The 8,981-nt window shown below is 33.6% G+C and overlaps 1 long non-coding RNA gene across 1 annotated transcript; it reads right to left on the bottom strand.

Moving 5' to 3' along the window:
* Window positions 1–2,118: 2,118 nt before the first annotated feature.
* On the bottom strand, window positions 2,119–3,984 carry LOC127731120 (uncharacterized). Its single transcript, XR_007995496.1, has 3 exons — window positions 3,436–3,984; window positions 3,143–3,262; window positions 2,119–2,380 (listed from the first exon to the last, which is right to left on the bottom strand). It is a non-coding gene; the product is annotated as an uncharacterized LOC127731120 (long non-coding RNA).
* Between the last annotated feature and the right edge of the window lie 4,997 nt (window positions 3,985–8,981).

An 8,981-nucleotide genomic window follows, 5' to 3' on the forward strand; every position in this document is an offset into this window, starting at 1 on the left:
CGAAAAAAGTTTAAAAAATAATCAAATAAACTTATGTATTAAATATCAAAACTATTTTTTTTAGAACAGAAATATATATGAACTAAAAAGCATAGACACTGTTATGAGGATTAATTATGAAAATGCTTTCATAACACATCTCCGTACAAAGCACCAAATCTAAAACCTCAAATGGAGGTAATGGCCGCATAGCAAGACTGTGGCTGTCCCTTTGAGTGGATTGCTGCTGAGAAGTAAGTACAGAGTTTGTTCATTCCGTCTCTGTTGTTATGACACATTGATTATTGGTGATAAATTGAAGAAATTGAGTCTTTAGATGGCTAGCAACACTCATCAAAGACACCAGGCTTATAATTTGAATTGGTATACATACGACTCGTTAGTAGCGCTCAAATCAAAATAGTTTGAAGGCAAAATCGCATAAGAAGTCGAAGAGCACTAAAAACTTTCGAAAAGTTGTAATATAAAATGCTATATACCATACTCTTCTTGTGCAAAACGATGGAGAAGGATTGGTAAGCATATGGTCTATCACGTCATGGTGTATGTCTATTGCCGCATTCAACAAACTTTGCCATCTGGAGTTGATAAGCATGATTGGCAAACAAATTTTCGAAGACTTCTGTTTTCATCGAATTTGCTTTTATTCGTACATGGCTGTTCGTGCAACTATACATATTTGACTAGATTGCGGTGATTTGATATTGATTTGGCTTAAAGATATCGGAAAAATAGCTGAACCAAACAATTATTGATTTTTGAGGAAAAAATAAGCGCCTCTTGTCTGGTCTGATAAGTCAAATATCTATCTAGGGAAGTATAATTACTTGTGTCGCCTTTTAAGTATTTACAGAACATTTTTTCTGAAGCTACCTACCTATATTTTGAAGAAAAATTTAAGTTACGTTGTCAACATTATCTATCATCTGCTGTTGCATGATAAAAAACAGCTAAAATTATCTTGTATAAATCAGTGTTTACAAAAAAATTATGCAAGTGTTTTTTTCTGTTTTCAATGACAAAATTCATTTTTGATAAATTTTGAATCTCTAGGTTATACGTTCCTCAAATATGAACAACTGAAGGACTTTGGCACGCTTATAATCATACCAAAAGTTCGAAAAAAAGTTGTGGTATTTTGCAAATAAACATTGTATTGATATACAGCACGGTTCATTCTTTGAATTTGAGCTTTGGTGTAGCTTTATATCCTGATTCAATCTACCGCTTTCATTCACATGTGCTTGTTCCAAGTAAGAACTACTAAGAACATGTTTCTTTCAAAAAGAAAATTCTCCAAATAAACAATCCACATTAAAATTCTAGATAAGACAACTAATGACAAGGTTTCTGAACTGCAACTAACACATGGCGATATTTGACAGGATCAAAATGGGTGAGAGAATATACCATGGGGCTAACGAAAATCATTACACCAATAAAAACAAACAACACCATGGCCAAAGATAACACGGCGAAAATCATTACACCAATAAAAACAGACAACACCATGGCCAAAGATAACACGGCGAAAATCATTACACCAATAAAAACAGACAACACCATGGCCAAAGATAACACGGCGAAAATAATTACACCAATAAAAACAGACAACACCATGGCCAAAGATAACACGGCGAAAATCATTACACCAATAAAAACAGACAACACCATGGCCAAAGATAACACGGCGAAAATAATTACACCAATAAAAACAGACAACACCATGGCCAAAGATAACACGGCGAAAAGACAAACAACAACAAAACACCACACAGGAAATCAAAGATTTGGGCAACATAGAACCCAACAAAAACCGGAAGTGAACTCAGAAACTCCAGAATGTGACAACATTTGGTAATGTTACAATCGAATAAAAGATTACGGGATTGTGGCAACGATAAATCAATCTAACCGTGTTCATCTGTGACACTGTGTCAATCTAGTTTTATTTAGATCTCAATTCTCACTTTTTTTTATCTTGACAAATTTTGTTGCATCACAGATGAAAAGATTTGACGCCATAGTTAAAAAGTGATTGTTGCATGACATCAAAATGTTATTTTGGAACTAGGTCTATAGTCATTCGGAGACAACTCAGTTAAAATAACAAAAGAATCACTTACCTGTAAATTTGTAAAATAACGATGAAATAGATAACAAAAAGATAAGTACGAAAAAAACAATAATAATTACACGTATGTTTCTTACTATTCTCAACATCTATCGGTTGTTTATTTATCTATTTTTACAAGAGCAATAGCTGTTAATATAAAACTTGTCAAATTTTACAGGTGGAAACTGCACCGCATCTGGATCAACTATCAACAGGAAGTGAAGACGCTGTTGAATCTTGCAGTCATTACAAATACCAGATGACCTACAATTTACGGAATTATTTGTTTAAAAAAACATAATATGGTCGTAAAAACACAGGTGTCTATACAATAGATCAAGTTCTAAATCGCCCATCCTGAGTGTTACAAATTTGCTAGGAGTAAAAATATAACGAAAAAGCTAAAGGTCATCCAATATTAACAACAGGTCCCTCCTCCCTTTCTTCAAATTAAATCGAATTTGAAAGCATCCGTCACTATAAGTAGTGTTTTAGTTGTTAAGTCAACGTATTAATAGGAAAAATCTTGATTTCCTGTTGTAAGCCTTCTTGAATGCTTTAAACTGTTTGAAATATAAACTTCCATGAAAACAAACCTAAATGATGTGGTAAATATTTCCTCTCTTCATTAAAATTTAAGTATAAAAAGAAGATGTGGTATGATTGCCAATGAGACAACTCTCCACAATAAACCAAATGACACAGAAATTAACAACTATAGGTCATCGTACGGCCTTCAACAATGAGCAAAGCCCATACCGCATAGTCAGCAATAAAAGGCCCCGAAATGACAAATGTAAAACAATTCAAACAAGAAAACTAACGGCCTAATTTATGTACAAAATAATGAAGAAAAACACACCTGTTTTATTCGATTTTGTTTTGCGAGCAACTGCTACGTAATCTGTCACAATATACAAGGAAGTTAACAGGAAACCACTGACTTAATTAAATGCAGTATACTCAAGTTTAATCGTTTGGCATTAAGGTTAAAGCATATTAAATCTACAAATATGTTATACTTACACACACTCTCCTATAGGTATAAACTGTTTATATGGTGGGATTCCACCAATAAAATGAACAATCTCTCTTTGTATACCGTCTGTATTTATCAGATGTGTATCACTTATGTGGCCGAGGCTTCTAAAATAAACCATTTTTTTTATTAAATATATCGACAAATATTTTTGTCTTTTCTAATGAAAATATCCCTTTTAAAAGCAAACTCTGTATCATTAACCATTATATCTGCAAGCAGTAGGAAATACAGTTTTTTTTATCACCTTTACATTTTAAATCTTAAAAGAGTTACTTACGTTGGGCAACATTGGTCACCATCGTCATCTGATGTAAAGCCCGGTCTACCTGGTATGGCTGGTTTGTCGGGTTCCCCTGGTTTTCCCGGTATAGTTTGCCGTAGATGTATAAGTCTATTAAGATTATCCAATTTGTTAATTTCATCTCGTGTAAAAAATAAATTGACAAACAGTTTTTGAAAGTCGCCAAATGAATGTCCAGCACACCTTCCTTTCCTACAAAAATTTTTCCCGAAAGATTCTAGTCCTCCTACAAATGCAGGTTTAGACGGCTTTTCAGGTGTGTGGCTATTGAAATCGGAAATATTTTTGGAACTTTTTGAACGGTAAAACGGGTCAATAAAGTTGTAAAATCCAGGATGAGAACTTTCATCTATGTAAAGAATACCGTTTACAGGTTTTCTTTTATATGCATAGCCTACCGCTTCTTCTCGAATGGACTGACTTCCATCTATTACATAACAGTTAAAGATAATCAGAAATAAGGTTAGCGACATCATTTGGTCAACGCCAACTCGGAAAACTGATCATATACAGAATCTGCTGGTTTTTGTCTGCATGTTGTCTTATATATTTACAATTAAAAGTAGGATTTATTATGCAGATAAAAATATTAATTCGCATTGATTTCTCCACTAAAACATTTTATTTATCGTAAACGGTTACAGTTTTCTGGTACATTTACATTAAAAAGTTATTATAATAATTGTAATAAAACAGTGCTATGAACTTTTTATATATGTTGTATACCTTTAGTATTCAGTCTTAACTGAAGTAAGTAAGAATATCATTATAATCACATTTGATGTCAGAAAATCACGTTTACTGCATTAAAAGAATTAAGCAGTTATTTGTAAAATCAAACAGGGTCATACTCGATATAACTTAAATGGATTTTTTCCAACAAGTGATTGAATGCATTTATATTATACGAAAAGAATATCTTACGTCAAATGCATACTACGGATATCACTTAGGAAAGGCTTCAACCGTCAAATGAAAATAACATTTGATAACTTTCGTGCTCCCGAAGCGCTTTTCCCTTCACCAGAATGGCTAAAATCTAAATATTTGAAAGGAGGGATGCATAAATACGTAGAAACGTTCTGAGCTACAATGTATATGACCAAAAAGGACCTTAAAAGAATTGCCAACATAAATAAGAAGATGTGGTATGAGTGCCAATGAGACAACTATCCATCCAAGTCACAATGTGTAAAAAGTAAACAATTATAGGTCAAAGTACGGCCTTCAACACGGAGCCTCGGCTCACACCGAACAGCAAGCTATAAAGGGTCCCTGGATCCTATTGTTTATAATGTTTTTTCTTATAAAGTATGATTTTATTTATAGAATAAGATATTGTTTAAACCAACATATGAATAATAGAGCCATCCTAAAACATACTGTAACCAAGATTTAGTTTGTATTCTAATTTTGAATTTAAGGTTACAATCTCGTCACTTCAGTTAGAATCAAATTAATTACATACAAAAAAAAAATCCAATGTTGTTTATAAGATTGAGTTTTCATGGATTGATGCATGAGAACAAGAACAAAATCACGACATTAGGCCCCATATAGAGTAAAACAAATGTAAATGACAATAAAACCATGAGAGCATTTTAATGGATATATAACATGTTAATTTTTCGGAATATGTTGTTAATATGCGACATTTACATAGAAAGTGAACATATGACCCTTCTGACTTGTGAGTAAGTCGACCGAGTATACACGTCAACGACAAAAGAAAGGTTTAAGATAACAAATGGACATCCAAATTCATAAGTCGAAAATGAGCTGACAAGGCCATGACTAAAAAAAAGAAAAGGACAACTGGCCCGGGAGGGGATCGCAAGTGCTCCAGAATGGTGAGCAGATCCTCCTCCACATGTGACCCCGACGTGTTGCTAATGTAAATACAAATCCGGTAATAAGTCTTATTCGGTAGGTGACATTCGGGGAAAAGAGGACGGGATTGTGGTTACGACAATTGAAAGATATCCGTCGTCATCTGTGAAACAGATATTTCATAACGGTCAACCAACTCTGTAATGGCGTCCGTACAATTTTCAAATGGATGATTTCAACTTCACCACTTGGAACTCTTGGTCTAATAGCTTCCTGGGATTTAATTCAAAGTCTTGATGGTTTAAGAACTTCCTTGTGAGCAGCAACTCTCTTTCAAGGAAATCATGATATGAAATGCAAGCCCTTGACTATCGTATCAACTTGGACTTGTATACTCCATATGTTGGCGCTGCTGGAATATTGCTACATAGACATGGAAAGTTCACAATCGGGAAGCTGAAATCATCTCTTGTCGTAAAGTTTTGTTCTTAACCGACCCTCATTATCAATTTCTAGATGTAAGTCAAGATATGAGGCAGATTTAACATGTATATGTTTTATTCTTTATTTCAAGGTCGATGGGATAAATGCGTTCGACAAAGTCACCAAACTTTGAATTATTTAGTCAGAGAATATCATCTATATAGCAGAAGGTGAAGTTGAAATATAATGCTAGCTTTTCTTCATTATCCCTAAGAACTTTTTGTATGAAGTCAGCCTCATAGGAATAAAGGAATAAGTCGGCAAGAAGAAGAGCACAGTTGGTTCCCATGTGAATGCCGATTGTTTGTATGAAAACACGTCCTCTAAACGTAACAAATCTGTTATCAATCAAGAAGTCTTATAATAATAATCTTTATTTACAAAAGTCATAATAACTATAGTCAAGCATCTTGATAATGTCAGTTTCAGAGAATTTTTTGTTTGAATCAGAGTGATTTTAAACACAGTACGATTTATCCCTCCTTAAGACAAGATACATGTATCTATGCTGGCCATTTGTTTTTATGAAACAAGGCAGGATCAACTCTTTTTATTTGTCTTTTAGTTTGGAAAAGTGTAAGGAGTAGAAAAATAAAATGTTTTAATACTACTGCAAGATGAAAGAGTTTTAGATTGTATGTACTCTAACAGATCTTTGGAACATTTTAGTATACACATCTGATTTACACTGCCTCTAGAATAGATAGTGTCACAATAACTTTGAAGCCCGGCTATGATAACTGATTAAATCGATGTTAATAATTTAGAAAGTGGTTTTGTGGAGCACTTGGAGGTTCAGCAATATAACGATGTGTGTAATGACACTTATGCAATTTAGGTACCCGAAACAGTGAAGGAAGATCCAGTTCTTAGTATTTGGTGAAATTCCAAAAGGAACATAGAACAGACCTATGGTTATCAAGGATTTGCCCTTTGGTAAGTGTCTAGGTGATATATGTTGAGTTTTTAAATGATTTGTTAATACCTAATTCATTTATTAATCAGTTTGTGTAATGTTATTTACACTCAAAACGATGTTGTTTGCGGCTTTATCTGCGGGGACAATAACATATTTGTCTTCGAGGTAGGACAGGTGCTTTACAGCATTTTTTGTCTTTAAAGATTGATGTATAATATGTATTCATAGACTGATTCATTCTTGTACCAACGACCTCACAGCCTAAATCAAATCGGAAAGAGAATCTATGTCTTCTTTCTCGCGTTTAACCCATTGCCTGGCATAATCCTCGACTGAAGTCATCAGTATTTTGAAGTTGTGTTTCCGATAGATGGATATACTCTCCCGATATTTCGGGCCTTTGGATTACACATTGAAGAAGTTTTATTGACAATGTTTAGGCCACCGGTAATAACGTGGCCAGTCGGATTATATCTGAACGGGTGCAATCAGGAATTTTAGACTTGAAGTTGTCAATGTTGAGATACTGCAACACGTGTTTGTAATTGAAAATTTTAGTTGCAATTGGTCTGGTATAGGTATAAGAAATGATATGTACAGACTGATCCTTAAAATAGGGAAGTATTTTCGGGTGAACTGATAATGAAGAAGGATATTACCGAAATTGATGGCATCGAGACCTTTGGTAACAAAGGAAATTTTTAGAATGGATCTTTTCTCCTATTCGTCTTTTCCAATTCTAAGTGGTTTGAAAAGTCTGTGACTGGTAATATCCGATGCGACAGCTGTAAGTTTGTATTGGTTTGAATGGGGTTTTGTAACAGTGGTGTCAAAACATAAGTTGTATAGATAACGAAGTTTTTATAGCTTCCTTGAGAGCAGTAACCATCTATCAAGGAAATCATGATAGAAAATGCAGGTCCTGGAATATTAACTGGAAGATATATACTCCATGTACAGGCGCTGCTGGAATGTTGCTACATAGAAATTGAAAGTTCACAATCGGGACGCTAAAATCATCTCTTTTGTTATAAATGTTTGTTCTAACCGACCTTCATTGCCAATTTCTAGATGTAAGTAAAGATATGAGGCAAACTTAAACCATTGTCGTGACGTCAGCCTATTCATTTACCGTGGATTCTTTTTCTAGAATCAACGCTTTCTAAATCTGTCGCTGAAATGAGCTCACCAAATTACATTCAATTGTTTCTTTTGTGTGCCTAATTTCATTAAGTTTGAATTGGTTAATTTACTGATTTCTGTCCCCTCATGGAATTGATTTAAAAACTTACCTTTAATTTTTGTAGTTTTTATATGCCTTCACTGGGATTGGAACCCCTCCTTGAAATCTGTTATGTGTGACTGGCATCAACACATCAACGAAACCTCTCGGCTACCAATTGGTTGCAGTTTAGATGTGTATTTTATATATATAAATGAGCATATGATACACATCGGTACAACAAACACACAGGGCTTATACCTTTATATATACATAATAGGCAATTGTTTAGTATAAGTTGGTAGCCGCGAGGTTAACATGGTTATAATCAATGAGTCAAGATAAAGGTAGAGACTTGTCGGTCTAGGTTCGAATCCCTGTACTCTCTTTGTTGTCCCTATTCTTTAGTTTTTCCGTTTTTCTTAAGTTGTATATTATTGTTGATATTTTTGAAATGATATCGGGTTATCCGTTTATTTTTGGATTATTTTTGGCTATTTCATATATTTGAAAGAAAATGATTACATTCAATTTGTCCATTTTTGTTTTATAAATATAGTATGCTTTCATCTGTTTTACTACATATCTTTACAAATGTTTATTCGCAAATCCCTATGCGAGTAAATCGTGATGTGCCTAGAAACATACTTATTATATATACTTAAAAATAAGTTCGAATATGTCTTATTTTGTAAATTACAGATAATATTCAGATGCCTGATAATTTAAAGACAGACGTGTTGTGTCATATTTGCATTTCCCTGACCAATTAATTGTGAACTTAGATTTATTAATGCATCGTTGAGCATAATGACAATGTTATTTAAACTCACTTACAATACCTTCTAATTAAGAAAAGGCTTTAATTTTGAAAAGGCATCAACACAATAGTTTAAGTTAGAGATACAATGGATAAGCGTTGATTCATGAAAAACAAACAATTCAAGAATCAACGCTTATTCATTGTATATAACTTGGTCTATATAACTTAAACCATTGTCGTGACGTCAGCCTATTCATTTACCGTGGATTATTTTTCTAGAATTAACGCATCCTAAATCTGTCGCT

The sequence above is a fragment of the Mytilus californianus genome, unplaced genomic scaffold, assembly GCF_021869535.1.
Source record: "Mytilus californianus isolate M0D057914Y unplaced genomic scaffold, xbMytCali1.0.p SCAF_2, whole genome shotgun sequence".
Lineage (NCBI taxonomy): Eukaryota > Metazoa > Mollusca > Bivalvia > Mytilida > Mytilidae > Mytilus > Mytilus californianus.